The sequence below is a fragment of the Leguminivora glycinivorella genome, chromosome 8, assembly GCF_023078275.1.
Source record: "Leguminivora glycinivorella isolate SPB_JAAS2020 chromosome 8, LegGlyc_1.1, whole genome shotgun sequence".
Lineage (NCBI taxonomy): Eukaryota > Metazoa > Arthropoda > Insecta > Lepidoptera > Tortricidae > Leguminivora > Leguminivora glycinivorella.
Window position 1 is genome coordinate 24368049 of NC_062978.1, and position 20183 is coordinate 24388231.

Genomic DNA, 20183 nt, shown 5'->3' on the forward strand with positions numbered 1-20183 from the left:
TGGATCCTAGGTAATATAGCCGGTCCCGGGTTCGAATCCCGGTAAGGGCATTTATTTGTGTGATGAGCTCAGATATTTGTTCCTGATTCATGGATGTTTTCTATTTATATAAGTATTTATAGAGGTATATTATATATATCGTTGTCTGAGTACCCACAACACAAGCCTTCTTGAGCTTACCGTGGGACTCAGTCAATCTGTGTAATAACCTAACCACAAAATTAAAATTTTGAAAAAACCCCCGACCGCGACCTAGTGGACCGATTTTCATGAAACATGGCTAAGAACACTCCCGACTAACACAGCTTTCAAATGAAAAAAACTAAATCGAAATCGGTTCATCCGTTCGGGAGCTACGATGCCACAGACAGACACACACACAGACAGACAAACAGACAGACAGACAGACAGACACGTCAAACTTATAACACCCCGTCGTTTTTGCGTCGGGGGTTAAAAATGACTTATAACATTTATTTATTTATAGGTGAAAAAAGTTCCTATACGATTAGCTCCTACTGTCTTACCACTTTCCAGTTTGTAATGGTAACAAAGGATGAAAATTAAACTTCAAACTTACTTCAAACTTCAAAATTTTTTATTGCCACAATAACTTACTAAACTAATACATATAAGTACTTAACTAAACTTATGAACTAACTAATAATAAGCTTATAATATTGTGAAGCAATAAGGATACAAGATACAAAGATACAAAGTATTTATTTGCCAGAATACAGTGGGTGCATAGATGGTAACATACAATCAGTGGTACAGTGTACTCTACTCACAACTGAGCATGCAAAAATTACAAAAATAATCCATTATTTCGTGCAATTAAATTTGAACTACATAAACATACAATATATAGACACTACTTACATTAAAACAATAATTAATTACATTATTTTGGCTGGATAAATTATTCTTGACTAGCATACAATTTTGTAAATTATTCCTCATTATCATTTTCGTCAGTATTAAAGAACTCATTTATGGAGTAAAAACATTTATTTAATAGCCAATCTGTCAATAATTTCTTAAAATGTTTAGGTGAACAGGTTTTGAAGCCACTTGGTAACTTATTATAGACTTGTATCCCCATACAGTACGCGTTCTGCCTATATATTTGAGTCGTAGCAAGGGGTAAGGTCTCAGTCTCAGCATGTGCTGGGCAGAGAGCTCAGCGCTGGTTTTCAGACAGAGCCTTTAAATGTGTGTCGGTCCCAAACAAACAAGTTTACAACATTTTTGATGGTGCTTATCTATACATATAAGTGCTATATACATATGCTAGGTATCACAAATATAACGATAGGTAGTAAAGATAAGGTAAAGTAAAAAACAAAAATAAACTAACAATAAGTAAAGTGCCAGTAACCTAACATAAGACGGAAGATGAATAAAGAAAGCAAAGTGCCGGGTATATATGCGTGAGTGTGACTATATGTGTGTGTGTGTGTGTGTGTGTGTGTGTGTATGTGTGTGTGTATTTGCATGTAGGTATAATATGTGTGTTAGAAAAACTGATAGTGCTGTTCGGGCAGCTTAAAATTTGCTCTGTAGGTCTAAAAGGTGTTTTTGGACTAATCGCTTATACTTGGCAAAGGCCATGGGTTCCCGCAAGGGTGGCGGAAGATCGTTCCATACCTTGGAAATTAACTACATGGAAATTCTGGGACACGTTATTCTCCTCTATTAAGATAAAAAACCGGCCAAGAGCGTGTCGGGCCACGCTCAGTGTAGGGTTCCGTAAATTTCCCGTATTTTATTTAAAAAACTGTTCACCGTATCAAGTTCAAAATCATTTTCCTAGAAAGTCTTTATAAAATTCTACTTTTATGATTTTCATATTTTTTAACTTATGGGTCAAAAGTTAGAGGGGGTCAGATTTTTTTTTAAATTTGGAGCAATTATTTCCAAAAATATTAACAATTCAAAAAATTATTTATGTAAACCCCTATTCATTTTAAATACCTATCCAACAATATATCACACGTTAGGTTTGAAATGAAAAAAAAAAATCACTCCCCACTTTACGTGTAGGGGGGGGGTAAGCTGCTAACGGTCACTGAGATTATCCGCGGACGGACGGACGGATGGACAGACATGGCGAAACTATAAGGGTTCCTAGTAAACTACGGAACCCAAAATTAAAATTTTGAAAAAAAACCCCCGACCGCGACATAGTGGTCCGATTTTCATGAAACGTGACTAAGAACACTCTCGACTAACTCCGCTTTCAAACAAAAAAACTAAATCTAAATCGGTTCACCCGTTCGGGACCTACGATGCCACAGACAGACACACACGGACAGATAGACAAACAGACAGACAGATAGACAGACACACACACAGATAGACATTTCAAACTTATAACACCCCGTCGTTTTTGCGTCGGGGGTTAAAAAAGTTCACGTGATTCGAAAATGCATTAAAAATATCAAAAAAAAAAAAAAGAAACGCTCTTCCTTACCTTAACTATGTCTTTATTGTATATTGAATTCGGACCTTTTCAACCATAATGACATATTAATATAAATATCTCACAAAAGCCCATTGTCCATTTACTAGCGGATATGAAATACTATTCGATCGAATTTCGGAAATGGGTTTCGAAAAACAATTAAGGTAATGCTGAGTATAATCTAATGTGTTTACCTTTTCACCACACTAATTGGTAAAAGCTCTCTTGATATTTCAAAAACAAATAGACGACCGGTCTGGCACAGTCGGTAGTGACCATGTCTGCTAAGCCGCGGTCCTGGGTTCGAATCCCGGTAAGGGCATTTATTTGTGTGATGAGCACAGCTATTTGTTCCTGTCATGGATGTTTTCTATGTGTATAAGAATGTATTAATATATTTAAGTATGTATATCGTCGCTTAGCACCCATAGTACAAGTTTTGCTTAAATAGTTTGGGGCTAAGTCGATCTGTGTAAGGTGTCCCCATTCCCCAATAATAATAATTATTATTTATAAATAAGAAAGTTGCATTTAATCCACAGGAGTGGAATTGAAGTTAAAAATTTGTATTTTCACTGAAGTTGAAATCTGTAGTAGCAATACACTTTATTACCGTACAATTAAAATTTTATAAAAAAAAACCCAACCGCGACATAGTAGACCGATTTTCATGAAACATGGCTAAGAACACTCCCGACTAACTCAGCTTTCAGACAAAAAAAACTAAATCTAAATCGGTTCCTCCGTTCGGGAGCTACGATGCCACAGACAGACACACACACAGACAGACAGAAAGACAGACAAACAGACAAACAGACGGACAGACACGTCAAACTTATAACACCCCGTCGTTTTTGCGTCGGGGGTTAAAAATAAGTACACACATAAATAACAGGAAAACAATAAAAATCATTCATACAGAGGTTCCGTTTTTCCTTTGTTCCGTTTTTTAGGGTTCCGTAGTCAACTAGGAACCCTTATAGTTTCGCCATGTCTGTCTGTCCGTCCGTCCATCCGTCCGCGGATAATCTCAGTAACCGTAAGCACTAGAAAGCTGAAATTTGGTACCAATATGTATATCAATCACGCCAACAAAGTGCAAAAATAAAAAATGGAAAAAAATGTTTTATTAGGGTACCCCCCCTACATGTAAAGTGGGGGCTGATATTTTTTTTCATTCCAACCCCAACGTGTGATATATTGTTGGATGGGTATTTTAAAATGAATAAGGGTTTACTAAGATCTTTTTTTGATAATATTAATACTTTCGGAAATAATCGCTCCTAAAGGAAAAAAAAGTGCGTCCCCCCCCTCTAACTTTTGAACCATATGGATAAAAAATATGAAAAAAATCACAAAGTAAGAACTTTATAAAGACTTTCTAGGAAAATTGTTTTGAACTTGATAGGTTTAGTAGTTTTTGAGAAAAATACGGAAAACTACGGAACCCTACACTGAGCGTGGCCCGACACGCTCTTGGCCGGTTTTTTTTCCTTTGTTCCGTTTTTTTCTTTTCAGGTACAGAACCCTAATAAGAAACTAAGACTAAACTTAAAAGCTAGCTAATATCTTAAATAGGCCCTTGAGGCATTGTACCAAGGATAATCGCGAAATTTCCTCGCTGTATCGCAATTCCTCAAATTATCTCCTCAAATCAACCAAAGTTTATCGAAATGTTACAAAAATATATACACCCTGTTTTTATTGAATTCCGTTAACTTTAAGGGAAGGTTATTTACATCAAATACAATTAATTTCTCTAAGGCCCACTTGCACGAACCACTTAACTCAGGGTTAGTGGGCTGTCATCTGTCAAATTCCATACAAAATGGTGGGTAAACCCTCGGGTTAACCCTCCATTTTCGTTGGTGCAAGTGGCCCTAAGAAACTAGTGTCTTAACTCTTACGGTTATCGAGTTATTAAAAAAATAATGAAAAGTACTGAACACGTGTGTGACAGCCTTTACCAATGTTATTTGTTTTGACATGTGTCGTCCATCGACACTAACTTGAATGTTAATCTTAAGGGTCTCTCACACTAATAAATTCATTTATTATTTATGAAAATGATGATTTTTTTTTTGCGAATTTAACTAAATGTGATTACAGGGTGGTTCCTGATAATGAACCTAGCTACGTGAAACACGGTGTATATAAATATTTTATCAAATTACAAGGAAAATTTCGACAAGGAGAAAATCTTCCCGAATGTAGCAATATTTAAAGATTTTCTTCCTTAAGATGAAAGTCAAACTTGTCAAAGTGAGCAGACTCGGAATAAAGAAGGTATAAATTATTTCTTTCCTTTGTGAAGTTGGAGGTTTTCCTCGTATTTTGGTGAAATTATGTTCTGGTATTTACTTTTTTAACTCGCGCGCCGAGGGTTCCATACAATTTTTTAATTGGGACAGACAAAAAAATCTACAATCAATGCCACTAGTTTTTTTTTTACTTAAGAATGAGCTAGCTAATGACTAGCCGAAGGCAAAGACGTGGCCTACGATGGAGTGAGCTCGCCCATAATATGCCTGTTCACTCTTGATTTGAAGGTTGGCGGGTTATATGAGCTCGGAAATATAGCCGCCGGCAAGGAATTCCACTCCTTGGCAGTGCGCATAAGAAAAGAAGAAGCAAAGCGCCTCGTGCGAATTCGCGGAATATCTACCAAGAAAGGATGGAAACCGGCCGTGCGTCTAAGTACGTTTTCACATTAGCCGATCCGATATCGGATGTCGGAACGATATCCCATATATTACATGCGCCACCTTGGATTTTTTCCATTTAAATCCTTCCGGCATCCGATATCGGATCGGATAATGTAAAAACGGCCTCAGAGTCCGATGGTAGAATGGGCTAGGGTTATTTAAAAGTGGAAAATCTCTGTCGTGTGAGACTTGATTTCACGGTCTCTAGAACGATAATCCAGCGGTCTGTTAATTGAGCCACTAAGACTTCACCCAAGCCAGCGAAATTCAAATATCCCATTTCTCATTTTTCTGCTGACAAACTTGTTTTTGTACACCAATCTCACCTCCAGCCCTTCTGGTGTATCGGGCCTCCATACGCGGCAGTGATCGCTTACCAACAGGCGGCCTGCTTACTCGTTTGCCTCCTATCACAAAAACAAAATCTTGCGATAAACTTCAATAATCAGTAATTCATAATTAAAAACTTTATTGTACAAGAAAAGAATACAACACACATAAAATAAAACGTTTGACTACAAAGGCGAACTTACACCTTAAGGGATCTCTTCCAGTTAACCTTCAATACTTAAGGCAGTTGCGGCAAAGATGGATAGCATTGTAATTTTCTCCTTCCCCATAATGGACCCACATTGATATAAACCACCTGTCCCTTATTGATAGTCGTCGTTTGGGAAATGTCAGCTATCTGTTGAAGCCTGTTGATATTTCATTTCCCTGTGTAGGTGTGAGCAAGATAGCACTATGCGCGTGTATACCTCAGATCAAATGACCAACCCGCCGGCGGACATGTCGCAGTGAGCACACAGTTGTCGTTGTGGGCCTAAATAGGGAAAACTCGCCTCATTCAGTGACACGCCTATTTTTATTTTAATGAAATAAATATCAATAAATAAATAAAAATTGGTGACACCTTACACAGATCAACTTAGCCCCAAACTAAGCAAAGCTTGTAATATGGATGCTAAGCGACGATATACATACTTGAATAGATAAATACATAGAAAACATCTATGACTCAGGAACATGCTCATCACACAAAATAGATGCCCTTTCCGGGATTCGAACCCAGGACCGCGGCTCAGCAGGCATGGTCACTACCGACTGAGCCAGACCGGTCGTCAAATTCGGAGAAACAACCAAAAATCGTCTTTCGGACCAAAATACCCTGTATTCAGTGCGAAAAATAGTATTTGTATTGTACAGTTGTTCAAGATTACAATGTAACCTAAATAGAGTAGACTACCCACTTAACTTGTCCAAAAGTGGTCCAACTTACCCAAGTCTACCCTAATCTTTGAGTAAATAGTTGTTACCATACACAGACCAACCCCTATAGACATCCATTACAAGACGACTCGCGGTCGCCAGCCTTCCTAGTATTTGCACTGATATAAGCGCGGGCGCTCGCCGTGCCCGATCAGTATCGACCAAGTAACAGACCCAAAAGCAGCGCGTGTTTTTCGCACTAAAAAATTGGAAAAGGGTATTTTGATGCCTTAAAGATGTCCACCTGTAGTGTGAAATGGTGTGGAAAGGTAACAAGAAGCTCAAATTTAAAAACAGACGGCATTACATTCCACAAATAAGTCATATTAAATAATTTATTCAGAGCCGGCATAGGTCAACTTACATTGGCCACTTACGCGTCAGTAGAGGGACAGTCATACTTCTGTCCCTTTTCATCTGGCGCGACTGCCCGCCGTCCTTGAAACGGCCAATCACAGCGCGCTTAACACATTCCCCGCCCGCTCCTCGCACCCCAAACACTGGTGACTCGTATCGCGAACAAAATATACAAGATTGCTACTCTATAGGAGGTTCTCTGTGTTACCATACATCTTCACTAAGCGGACACTTTAACACTTTAAACACTTTTAAAGCGACTCACAACTTTTCTCATTTGCCGTGACACTTTTAAAGTGTGAAATAAATAAAGAATGAAAGTTTAGAAAGGAAGTTATCACATAGGGGCCGGTTCAAAAGCTAGATATCTCAACTTGATTTAAACAGAGAAAAAGGACGCAAGATCTGCCATCTGACCTTCTAACGCCAAAAGTAAATAGGCCTTATTGAGATTAGTCGGTGAAGGAAAACATCGCGAGGAAACCGGACTAATTCTAATAAGGTCTAGTTTACCCTTCGGGTTGGAAGGTCAGATGGCAGTCGCTTCCGTAAAAACTAGTGCCTATGCCAAATCTTGGGATTAGTTGTCAAAGCGGACCCCAGGCTCCCATGAGCCGTGGCAAATGCCGGGATAACGCAAGGAGGATGATTGAGATTAGTCAGGTTTCTTTACGATGTTTTCCTTCGCCGAAAAGCGACTGACAAATATCAAATAACATTTCGCACATAAGTTCTGAAAAATACATTGGACGAGCCAAGGTTCGAACCAACCAACCTCTGGATTGATAGGTGCACGCTCTTACAGCCACTAGCTCTTATGATATATTCAAGCATTATGCTTCTCTAAATTCAGTTTTCTGGACCATAAATTGCGCTGGGAGCAAGTGGCCTTTCACATTAGTGACCATTGTCACCTGGCAGTGACAATTCACCATTCATTGCCTCTTCAACAAAGAAATATTGACGTTGACGCTTAGTAACAGCTACTAATCAACCCGCAAATAGGCACAGAAAAATTATGTGTCCGGGTCTTGATACTTGACAAATAAAATAATTGTCAGTGTCAATGTCAGTATGGTGAAACAGCCCATATGTTTTGCTGTTGAAACATCAAGTCAAGTTAACATTTCAAATTTCGAAAAGACCACAAGTTGAGTAATAAATAACAGAGAGTAAAGCCCCATCATTATTCCAAAAGGGCATAAGCGCCTTGGTTTTCTAACGCAGTCACAACTTTTTGTAATGGAGAACATTTGAGATGGATTTAGGTACATCTTTTTGCATGATGTGTTCCTGGTACCTTGACTTTTCAAGCACGGTTTTCCTTCTGAGAGATTTATTTGAGAGTCGTGGGTTTTTCAAGGACAGGTAGACGTTGTATGTAGACTTCAGGTGAAAATGTAGGCGTGAAGGTGAAGTAACTATATAGGTAGATCTACTTATTGTTTTTTTATTGAAATACACACAACGAAGACTGTGAGGCATTTTGCGTTGTACTTATTATGGTGTTGGACATTTGCAGTTTGTTTTTTGTCAATTTTGTGTAAATTAATTAATTAATTGTTTTTTAAAATAGTAATTGTAATTTTTTTTAATATTATAACAGTGTGTGAACCTGCCTTAAAAATCTACATTATTTATGGTCATGGTCATTAATATTTCTCGTATGTGGGTAGCTTTTGCACATTGTAATTTTTCCTCAGTCACCCGTTGACCAAGAATGATGTAAAGTGTTCGAAACGTCGGGATAAAATGTAAATTCATTATACGCGATATAATCCGTTTCCATAGTTTTATTTCTATATGTGGCAAGTCGGTAAAAATCATCCTGCCGAGAGCTTCGATCGAATACGCTGCCCGAATTGCCCATACCGATTTAGCTTAATACTTTTTTCGCGCCATAATCAATAAGGCCGTTTTTGGAATTTTTGGAAAAGGGCTCTAGCCTCTGGCGTCTTTAAAAATAAGAATATCAAAAAAATCAAAATGAGGCGACGCAAATAAAAATAAGAATAAACTGTGTTTGAAAAATCATTGCTCTATCTTCAAAAACTAGGGAGGAAATAGTCGAGAACTGACCTCTCCTGTATCGTCCTTACTTCAAACTCGGCCATGTGCTGCTTAACTTCATTCTTTAAGCCATCTAATTCAGAGGGTTATACAGGTGACATGTACTGTGCCCCTCATTTACATATTGATTGGATAACAGGGTACCTAGCCAACGACAGAATCGCTTACCCTTCGTCAGCGTATCTTTTTTTATTATACACGGGATAAGGTGTAGGAAAGTCGCCTCCGATGGTATATTAGCCATGGTCACCGCAGACCGGTAGACTACGTCGGAAACAGATCTCAACCTCACTGTCCAAGGTCTTGCGTCACGCGGCCGCGGTAGGCTTAAGAAGCGCTGGCTGGCTATCGTAACATGCAAGAGAACAATCTCACACCTAAGCATGCTGAAGACCGGGCAAAGTGGAGGAGACTGAGCTGGAAAGACGGCCCTGGCATTTATGCGTCAACACACAAATTCAATTGCAACTGATTTTATTCCGTCGCGTAATTTAACTTCAACAGCGCTCGAAACACACTTGGACGCGTCTCTCTTTTCCGGGAAGCGAGGCGCGACTGAGGTTACAGGGTGGCCCAAGGTGAGTCCTAAGGTCACCTTGTACCTTACTGGATTCCGTCTAGTACGGTTAGATTTTGAAATATTTAAGTGGTCCAATCAAGGCGCTGGTCCAATTATCGCAACCTTCCCCTACTCTTGCTTTAAAGAGACCGAGGTCTTATTTTTCGTGCACATTACATTTCATCACAGAAGCATCACAAAAGATAATAGATAGCTTTCCAGGAGCCAGACTTAGGGTTGCAAAAAAAAACCGTTTTTTTTCTGGCTTGAAAAAACAACATGAAAAAAACAGTTTTTTTTCTGAGGTATGTTTTTTTTCTAAAGTACGAAATCTCTAAATTTGCAAAGCAGTTAATACTTTTATGTGGTTTTTTAGAATGAATGTTAACTATTAAACGAATTTAATCAAATAACTTTAATTTCTGGTCTTATAAAAGTAACATTTACGATATCTGTAGTTGGTAGTTATCACTATTTACTGTTGGCAACGCCACCGCCTCTCCACGCTGCACGCCGCGTCGGGGATTCCCCAATAAACGTTTGTATACTGAATGTTAATCGAATTAAAATGTACGTTATTGTTATTGAAACACGTTATAACTAACGAAAAACCGTTATTGTCGAATTATATGGTTATCTGAAAAAAAAAACATACATTATATAGAAAAAAAAACCAATGGTGTTCGGTTTTTTTTCATGTTTTTTTTTCTATTTGCAACCCTAGCCAGACTGCGTTTCGATCGCCACATAGCGTCGATTGTCAATTTGGCTAGGCCGCCTGTCCTTGTGTTTGCAAGTCTTTGGTCCTCTGTACAAGCACCTGGGCCGATATTGCTAAGCTTAGCTTAAGATTAGGTAGGTTAGGTATTAACATACATGGTGTAATTTTTACAACCGGCAATACTTAAGGAGGTGAATGTGGTGGTAAGTTGCTCAAAAATATCTTCCATAGCTTCTTTTGTCGCCGAATGAAGGACTACAAGACACATTAAAAAAAAAACTTGTGTACGTCCATATTATACTTGGCTATACCTTAGTTTTTCGAACAGTAAAACAACGATTTTTTTCAGTGTTCAAATACAGAAACTAGACACAGAACAGCAAACAGGACACTTGCCAAAGCAACAGAAATGCCTCGCCAAAAACTGCCTCGTACAAAACAAACGAGGCTGAAAGTTTGCCCTTCGCAGCCTAGTAGAGTAAGGGTACAAAAGTAGTATAACATAAAAAAGGCTACATGTTTACATCTCCTGAATAATGTATAGAGTTCAATATAAAATGTAAACATAATCAATAAATAACAATGAAAGATTTGGTAGATCTACTTAAGTCCGTTAAATATGTACTTCTGAAATACAATTAAATTCTTTTTTTACTTTTAATTATCCAAATTTTATAATCACTGATTGAGAACTGTTTATGCTTATGTGAAGCAGAATTTTGACGTGTCTGTCTGTTTGTTTATCTGTCTGAATGAATGAATGAATGAATGAATGAAAGTTTATTCACAAGAACATATGGTGCGTTACAGTAGACGTTATAAAGTGTTTACATTGGAGATCCTTAATATGCTCTGCCACAGGGCATGTGAAAATTTCCATGTTCACTACATGTCAAAGCTATGTATGTGAATATTAATTGCGTACATGCAATGTCTTCCTTACAAACTAAGTAAGAATATTAGACTAAAAACACCGAATGCTTAGTGCTATATAATAAACGTTGAAAGGCATGCATGTTATCGTTACATCTGTGTGTGTGTCTGTCTGTGGCATCGTAGGTCCCGAACGGATGAACCGATTTAGATTTAGTTTTTTTTTTCTGAAAGATGAGTTAGTCGGGAGTTTTCTTAGCCATGTTTCATAAAAATCGGTCTACTACGTCGTGGTCGAGGGTTTTTTCAAAATTTTAATTTTGTGGTTAGGTGATAATAATAATAACCGAAAGTGAATGAAGAACGATGCAAATTAACAGAAAAAACTTTTAGTCTAAATAAAAAAAAAAACTGGATTACTCTTCTATATTACTCCTATACTCTGGCACTCTCGAGTTGTCGAATAAACAGCAACTTGTTCCACCACTAGATTCTCGGAGTTGCCGAGAGTTTGGAGATACGGCCGGAGTGGACGACAGACGAGCTCAAAGTCATGTTCTAAATTAAAACCAGACGTGTACGAGTACTTTTTATTTATAATTGGGCTTACTCTTGGCCACAGACTAGCCAAAGCCAAAGACGTGGCCTACGATGGAGTGAGCTCGCCCAGATGCCTGTTCAAGTGTTCACTCTTGATTTGAAGGTTGCCGGGTTATATGAGCTCGGAAATATAGCCGCCGGTAAGAGATTTCACTCCTTAGCAGTGCGCATACGAAAATAAGAATCAAAGCGCTTCGTTCGAGAGATAGGTAATAATATAAAAGTAAGGTATAAAATTAGACTTATATTGACCGGGATATAGACCGTGATTATTAAATAACCGTGAATCATTCAAAACTCTTAAGGTATAAAATATCTATCATCCCTATATTTTTATTATATAAATCGGTATTTTTTCTTCCAAGTGTGATAAAAAATAATTCTGTCTAACACGGAGCCTAATAAGGATATTGCAGAGTCTTTCCCATCACGGAACAATGGTATTCCGGACCTTTGGGAGGCGTGCGCGGGGCCGAAGCCAACACGTAGAGGCCCTTTCGACACTTTAATGAAATGTAAGGGGTACACCGAGCGGATGTTGCCCTTGCCCGTATCATGGGACACACGCAGCGGCAACACCCGCCAGGGTGTAAGGACTATTTGAGAGTTAATGGAATCTAAAATGAACTGGTCTATTTTGATGAAAGTGATGGACTAAATACTGGGCTATGGATAAAAAACCGGACGCCTGCCTAATAAAACGGTATCCAATTTTATTTCCGGCAGACGGTGACTCGTCCCCACAAGATGGGCCCCCACAAAAAGCGACATCCAAGATGGCTCAAGTTATTGCAGAGTTATTATTATGAGTTTTTAAATATCTCAGACACGAAGTCGCGATCTAACTATAAACGTAATTACTCTCTTTTGCAACATTTAACTAATCCCTAGAATCTCTAGCTATTATTAATCTGAACCTTCGCCTTTAGTTTTTGACATTATAGAATACGTTACTAAATAAACACCACTAAGAATGGTACCAGCACCAGTACAGTTGCGTCATTGACTCCATTTTGCATCCATCCATTTGGCAATGTAAGCGTGCCAAGTGTGCAATCTATGAATGAATGAATGATTTTTTTTTATTTTATTTTTTTTATTTTTTTTTTCTATGCGACCAATCGTGCGCGCGATGCGTAGGTACTCATCAATCAATCACATTGCAGCATTCCACCAAGACAAATGAAACGAGAATGTTCAGTTGGTTCAGTGTTTATATATATGAGTTGCCTTGTACCTTTAAAATATTTGTACATATATGAACCTTTTGATATCTAATTACCTTTATTTACTTCATAGCTGACAGGAGTGACAGTGGTTCCTTCCATTTGCTTTTTATAGGTCCGGATGTTCTTTTCTACAGGTCGCAATTCTCAATCGATCTTCGTGAAATGCTACTGCTATAATTTAAAAACTAACAAAATGACTAGGCAATTTTGTTAGTTTTTAAATCATTATCAAAATATTTAGGTATATTCCTGTGAGTATTAAGTTCAAACTCATCTTATATTATATAGCTACGTATCTACAATTAGCTACACAGCCATACATCATACTTACAATACGTCAACCTCAAACTAAATCTCTATTAGTTGCCGCTATCTGTGAAGTTCCGAGAACTTCGTCGTTACTGCTCCGCCGGGGAGCACAAGCGTGTAAGGCGGAAATAATACGTTACGAAACAAATGCGGAAAAGTAGAAATTAGACACGGGTGGCGATGAATTAAAACACTACCGAAGGGAGTGCTTTAAATTGACACGAGTTACGAATTCCCTTTTCGCACATGTGTCGTACAACGAAGATTTCTGTAGGTAACCCTTACTTAAAGTTTCGACTTGACAAGAAATGAGCCACTTTACCCACCAGTGCGGGCAAAAAGCACCATCTGTACTGAAAAAGATACCATCGTATGATACACGTGTGACAAGGAATTTCTTAACTCGTGTAGATTTAAAGCATTCCCTTCGGTCGTGTTTTAGTTTATCGCAACTCGTTTCAAACACCTCTTTTCTGCATTTGTGCCGTAATGTACCCACTATTTCCTCAACATGCAATTTGCAAATACAATTTTCGTTTACAACCGGGGGCTATCGCGTATGAGTTTGCCACTAGAGGCGCTGTTGTCGCGTGAGGTCTAAAAAAACTACTACTGCTACTGGTTTTGGCGGGCTTCGTGACATAAATTATAATTTCTTTAATTTACCTATTGAAAAGCGATCTCCTTCGTGAAATTATCGCAAATATGGATTATTGGGCGATGAATGTGAACGGTTTGAATGCGAATTAAGAAAAAGAGGCGTAAAATATGATGCTAAGTTATTTATAATTAATAATCTAGATATTATTTATAATTAATTAATGAGGTTCAAAACTTTGTTTCGGCGCCGATCTTATAAGTCGCCTTTAACTTTGACAGCTAGGTATATCTCTGGACCTTACTCAACAGTGGCGCCAACTGGTGAGCTAAAAAACGATAGTCCCCATTACTCGCGTATCAAAAACGTTACAACTCAAGTTACGCTGTTCTACCATTTGCCGGCATCGCTAGCACGCCTCAATGCCCTTTGCCAAACTTCGCGTTGTATCTGTGTTCAGAAGCAGATGCTAACCGTGCTAGCACGGTCCAAACAAATGTGTTGCAAGTAACTACAATGCTATAGACATGATCCTTACTAAGTTACATGGGGTTCTTCAAGAAGCAGGTATTTAGGGTTCTCAAAGGTCGGCAACGCAGAGGTTGCAGACTCTATCATAAGTTATGGCCTGTCAAGTTATGGTAGGACATTTAAATCATACCTTGACAATATATATAAAATACAAATAAGATTGTTAAAAACCATTGTACCTTTAAAAATAAAATTCCAGTATAGAAATAAATATGAAAATCTATTCAAATATTGCAGAGTCTTACCTGTCTATGACAAGGTCAACCTAGCTATTGTAAATCAATATATTTGGAAACTTCCTGAATTAACAAAAAGAAGCAGACCAGAAAACCTGAGAAATTTAGCTAATATTCCAACTTTTGTATTACCAACCAGCACAAATGAGTATGGCAAAAGAGTATGGACAAGTGTATTGCCACTTGACATAAATGTAGTTAAAATGTAAGTATATTATTATAATACTAACTTTGAAACTGTAATGTAATGCATGATCTCAATTAGACCTAACTCAATTAGAATCTAAATAATAATAGATTAAGAGTTTTGTTTGTATAAATTCTATAAAAAATGACTGAAATAAACAGTTTAAATTTTAATTTTTTTTTTTTTTTAACGCATAAGTGGCTCCCCTAATGTTGCTTATGTCCATGGGCGGCGATGACTGCTTACCATCAGGCGGCTGAGGCGGCTCGTCTGCTCGTTTGCTGCCTATTTCTTAAAAGAAAGAAAGAAAAAGTTAGAGATAAAATAAAAGGTAAAATCAAAAAAAGATCGCAAGTGCGGACATATATGTTAGTAGGTGATTATTGGGAGTTTCAAATCAAAGATTTGAAAACTCCCAATATCACTTCATATTTAGGACTCGTACTCAGGTTTATTGGTGATTTAAAACTCCCAATAGGTTTTCAGATGATTTAAAACTCCTAATCGGCTTTCTCATGATTTGAAACTCTCAATAGGTTTTCTGATGATTTAAAACTCCTAATCGGCTTTTCTCATGATTTGAAACTCTCAATAGGTTTTCAGATAATTTAAAACTCCTAATCGGCTTTCTCATGATTTGAAACTCTCAATAGGTTTTCTGATGGTTTAAAAAGCACACAAGGTTTACGATTGCATATTTAGAATTAGAACTTGTGAACTGTAAAAGCGCAATCAGATTTTTAACTTAACATTTCGGATTCGTTCATTTGATTGAAACAGATGAAGTATGGTGTTCGTTGTTAAATGGTCCATTTCGAAAATGTAAGCCGTAAAGTTAAGTTAGGTATGATATTAAATAGCAAAAGCTTAACGCAACACACTCTCCGAGGTGGCCAATCTCAGATGTGGTCTCTCTCAAGCGTTTGCTCGATTGACAGTGGCGTTTACACACAACGTGTCTGATCAGCTCGTCAGCGTCGCAGAACACGAATGGACCCCCAAAGTGTGAACTCTGGTGTAGTCGCGTTTTACATGCATCGATTGAGTTTGACCCCCTCCGGGTATGGGATTCCATATCTATCGACCGCGTAAATACAGAGATCCCCAAGTCTCGAATTCAACACTACATGCCTCGGTTGGCCAAGCCAAGGAATGGTTTACGTGTTGAGGTTGTCGGTCGTCACAACCCGACATACTACACATCACCATTTTTATTTATATGAAACATTGTAAAAACTTTATAAGTGTGATGTAGACCCAGTTATGCTATTGGCTGTTTCGGATTACGTACTCCCACGTCATATCTACTACGAATTTTGTAATATATGGTTTAAAATAACGTATATAAAATATGATCTTCTTTGACACCCATAACAAAGAGTTCAGTATAAATTAAAGGCTAGCGTATGTCATATACTGCACTTTGCAAAGCAGAACTTTTCATAAAGATATAAGGTTCAAATTTTGATTATATTAAAATCATGACATACATTACCAGTACTCATCCTGCAATCACGAAAAGAAGACCTAAAGTAAAACTCACAAAACAAAATAAGCAATTCCTCCAAAGCTTACGCCTATTAAAATGAGTATATTAAACTTAACAGAACCTTTTGTCTTTGATAATTCTATCGAGAGCTTTGAATATCATTCATATAAACCATACGTCACAAGTTTCAATTTCAACGATGAAATACGTATACCTATAAACCAACAAGATCTTTACGTACTACCATCAGCAAGTTCTTTATACATAGAAGGTACTATAACCGCATTCAATAGAGAAACAAAAGCCGAGGTAAAAAGTGTTCTTCTTACAAACAACCCCATACTTCATCTATTTCAAGATATTCGATATGAATTAAATGGAATCGAAATTGACAAAATTAAAAACGCAGGAGTTACAACAACTATGAAATCTCTTGTATCTATGAATGGGATGGAAGCATCCATGTCTAAGTTATGGGGATTTGATGTCAATGGTATAAAAAACACGGAAGGTACATTTTCTGTGTCTGTACCTTTAAACAAGATTCTCGGGTTTGCTGAGGATTACAGCAAAATCATAATTAATTGCAAGCATGAACTTATTCTTTTAAGATCCAATACTAATTTGAATAGTGTTAAATTAAATGCGAATGAATATATAGACAATATTACTATATCTAAAATAGTATGGCGCATGCCTCATGTTAAAGTGTCTGATCGTGAAAGATTAAATTTACTCAAATGTTTAGAAAGAGATCGTGCTGTTCAGATAGCATTTAGGACTTGGGATTTGTATGAATATCCGCTCTTGCCTGAGACGTCAAAACATTCTTGGTCTATCAAAACTTCATCGCAAATTGAAAAGCCGCGTTATATTATAATTGGATTGAAAACGGGACGAAAAAATGAAGCTAATAAAGACATATCACACTTTGATCACTGTAATTTGAGAGATGTTAAAGTTTTCTTGAATTCAGTTTACTTTCCGTACGAAAGTTTTGATGTTAGTTTTTCGGATGAAAAGTTTGCTATATTATACGAACAGTATGCGAAATTTCAACAGTCTTATTATAATCGTCTACAAGCGCCGTTGCTTAGCCTAAAGATTTTAAAGATAAAGCTCCTTTATTTGTTATCAACTGTTCTCGTCAAAACGAAACCTTAAAAACCGGTTCAGTAGATGTGAGAGTTGAATTGGATTGTGAATCTGATATACCAAAGAACACTGCAGCTTACTGTCTGATTTTAAATGATAGTGTATTTGAATATAAGCCTTTAAGTAATATTACGAAAAAAGTATCGTAATGCAGCATATATTTGTAGACCTTCAAGGGTTTAAAACAAAAGAAAACGAATTTATTATCAAAGAATTTGCATACAGCACGCTAGAATACACTCAAGTTTTCTTAATAAAACCCCCTTTTCGATTTTCTAAATTGACGGAAAGTGAAGAGAGGCAGACAAAATGGATTGAAAAACATTTAGGTATTTTGTGGCACGAAGGTTATGTTGATTATAGAGAATTTAGAAGACTTATTTATAATCATATTAAAGATAAGATAATATTCGTTAAAGGTATGGAAAAAATTAAATGGATTAAAGAATTATATTCAAACTGTACTGTTATAGATTTAAGTGAAAAGGGTGCACCGAATTTACAAGAACTGTATAAAAAATATTGTATTAATGATTGTATTTTTAATTGTGTGTACCATAAAAAAACTTGTGCATTAAAATATGTAATATGTATGAAAAAATGGTATTTAGAAAATCACGTTCCTCTTTGAATAAATGAATGTGCTAAATAAGACGCATTTTATTAACCTGTAAATTATACTCCTGAAAACAATGTTTAAATCAACTCATGATACGATATTGTACTCATAATACAGGTATACGATCATAACATAAGTATCCTGAGTTGATTTAAACATTGTACATAAATATGGTGGGTTTAAAAAAGAAAAACTAATGTTTTTTTTTAAAGTTTATTTAATAATAATATACATACTGGCATAGCTAACTTAAAAAGTAAAGTAGGTGTTTACAAATTAGTTCAAAGTTTCCTTTAAAATATCACTATATAACTATATTTAGAAAAATGAAGCATGTCCCCACGCAAGTGTGTGAATATTGTCTTTTAATATTACTCGTTTATCATCATTCGAAGATAGTGCTACTTTATTAAGAGATTGTGTGAAAATTTCGTGTTTGATAGACTTAAATACTGCATTATTTTTTCGTAACAATTCTTTATTGAATAAAACATGTTCATAATCACTAAATTGAAGATCTCTGACCGCATGCTTTTTTGTGCCCTTTGCTTTCTTGAACTGTTTTTCTTGTGTTTTGAAGCAGTATAATTTCGACCTAAGTCCCACAAACTGATCAATTATTTTACCTCCTACCTCATCTTTAAATAACCCTAACACCTTTTTATTTTTTTGGCATATGCCGTATATATTATCCGCTGGGTAATTACTTGTATCTAAGTACCGACCAAAATGTAACTTTAAATCTCTGTACAAATCATCTGTTTTTATTAAATACAAAAATGAATCGGTATCAGTATAGCACAAACTAAGATTTTCTCCATAAAACGGCTTCATATGAGAATAGTGGAAGTTGTACATGTGAGATTTAGATATTTCTAAAACAGTAAATCCTATGTAAATTGGTTTATCGAGCGTAATCTGTTCAGGATTCATTTGAATGGCGACTAAATCTTCAGTAAACACACTTGCACTATGAAAATTAGGACGTGCTATTAATACTTCGGCACTAGCTTTTTCTTAGTTTTGTTCTTGTCGTCAACCCACTGATTAACTAACATTACATTTGTCCTATTTTCTACAGATTCTAACGTTTTACCGAAAAGACTGTTATTGAGAAGTTTATAAAAGTTCATCTGAAATTCTGATTTTGCATTTTTTCTCAACTCCGTGTTCAATTCAATATACTGCTGTATAAATCGACTTTGCTTAAATTGAATAACTCTATGTATTTTTTTTAATTTTAAACCATGACTCAAACAAGTTTTTAAATGCATATAATGAATAACATATTCATATTTGTCGTACAAGTTCGGAATCAGCTTGGGATTTTTCGAACCGGGGGTACAAATCTTTGTGGGCAAAATGGAATATCATTATGTAAGTTATGTAGGTATTCTGGATATTCTAAATCTACTTCTAATATGAAACCGTACGGGCTATTATCTGGCACATCTAGAAAATTTATTTTGTCAATTTCATCTTTACTCAATAACTTGAAATCGCCATACGGTAAATTACTGCACATTGCGAAACCGTAAAGATTGTTACAGTCCATATAAAACAAGAAAGAATCCGGGACAGATGTGTCATAATCGGTCATGTATTTATTATTAGCACGTGCATATCTCGTAGAGCAAAGGCAAACACCTCCTCGAATTCCTTTTTGTATCATTCGAATTATTTCAAGATCATTTATGAGTTCTAATTTAACGTTAGTAATAAGCAACATTGCGTCAAAGCTTAAAGATGGAGTTGTCATGTAAAATGCGGGGTCTAACTTGTAGTTTAACATAGAGGTATGTCTAAAGTTTTCAAATATATCAGCCAATAACAACACATCTGACTTGAGGTAGAGGTCGGTATAGTCACCCAATGTCTTTATATTAAATATGTTCCAGACATGCTTAGCTCGGTTATATTCAGAGTTAGAAATAGGACTATCAGATATTGAGCTGTAAAAATAACGTTGTGGTGGTAGTTTGTTTTCTTTGTAAATATCCCAGCAGGTAATATATTCATACGGATAAATGCCCTTACTTCTAAGTAGCCCGAATTGAATATGATCAGGAAAGAAACTTCGTAAATGAACAAAGTCTTCATTATTCAAATCAGTCGCTAGTTTTTCTAAACTGGTTCCTAAAAACTTGAATGAATCGACAAAACGTACAGGCACAAACTCGTCTTTATTTATGTGGAAAAACTTAGTGAA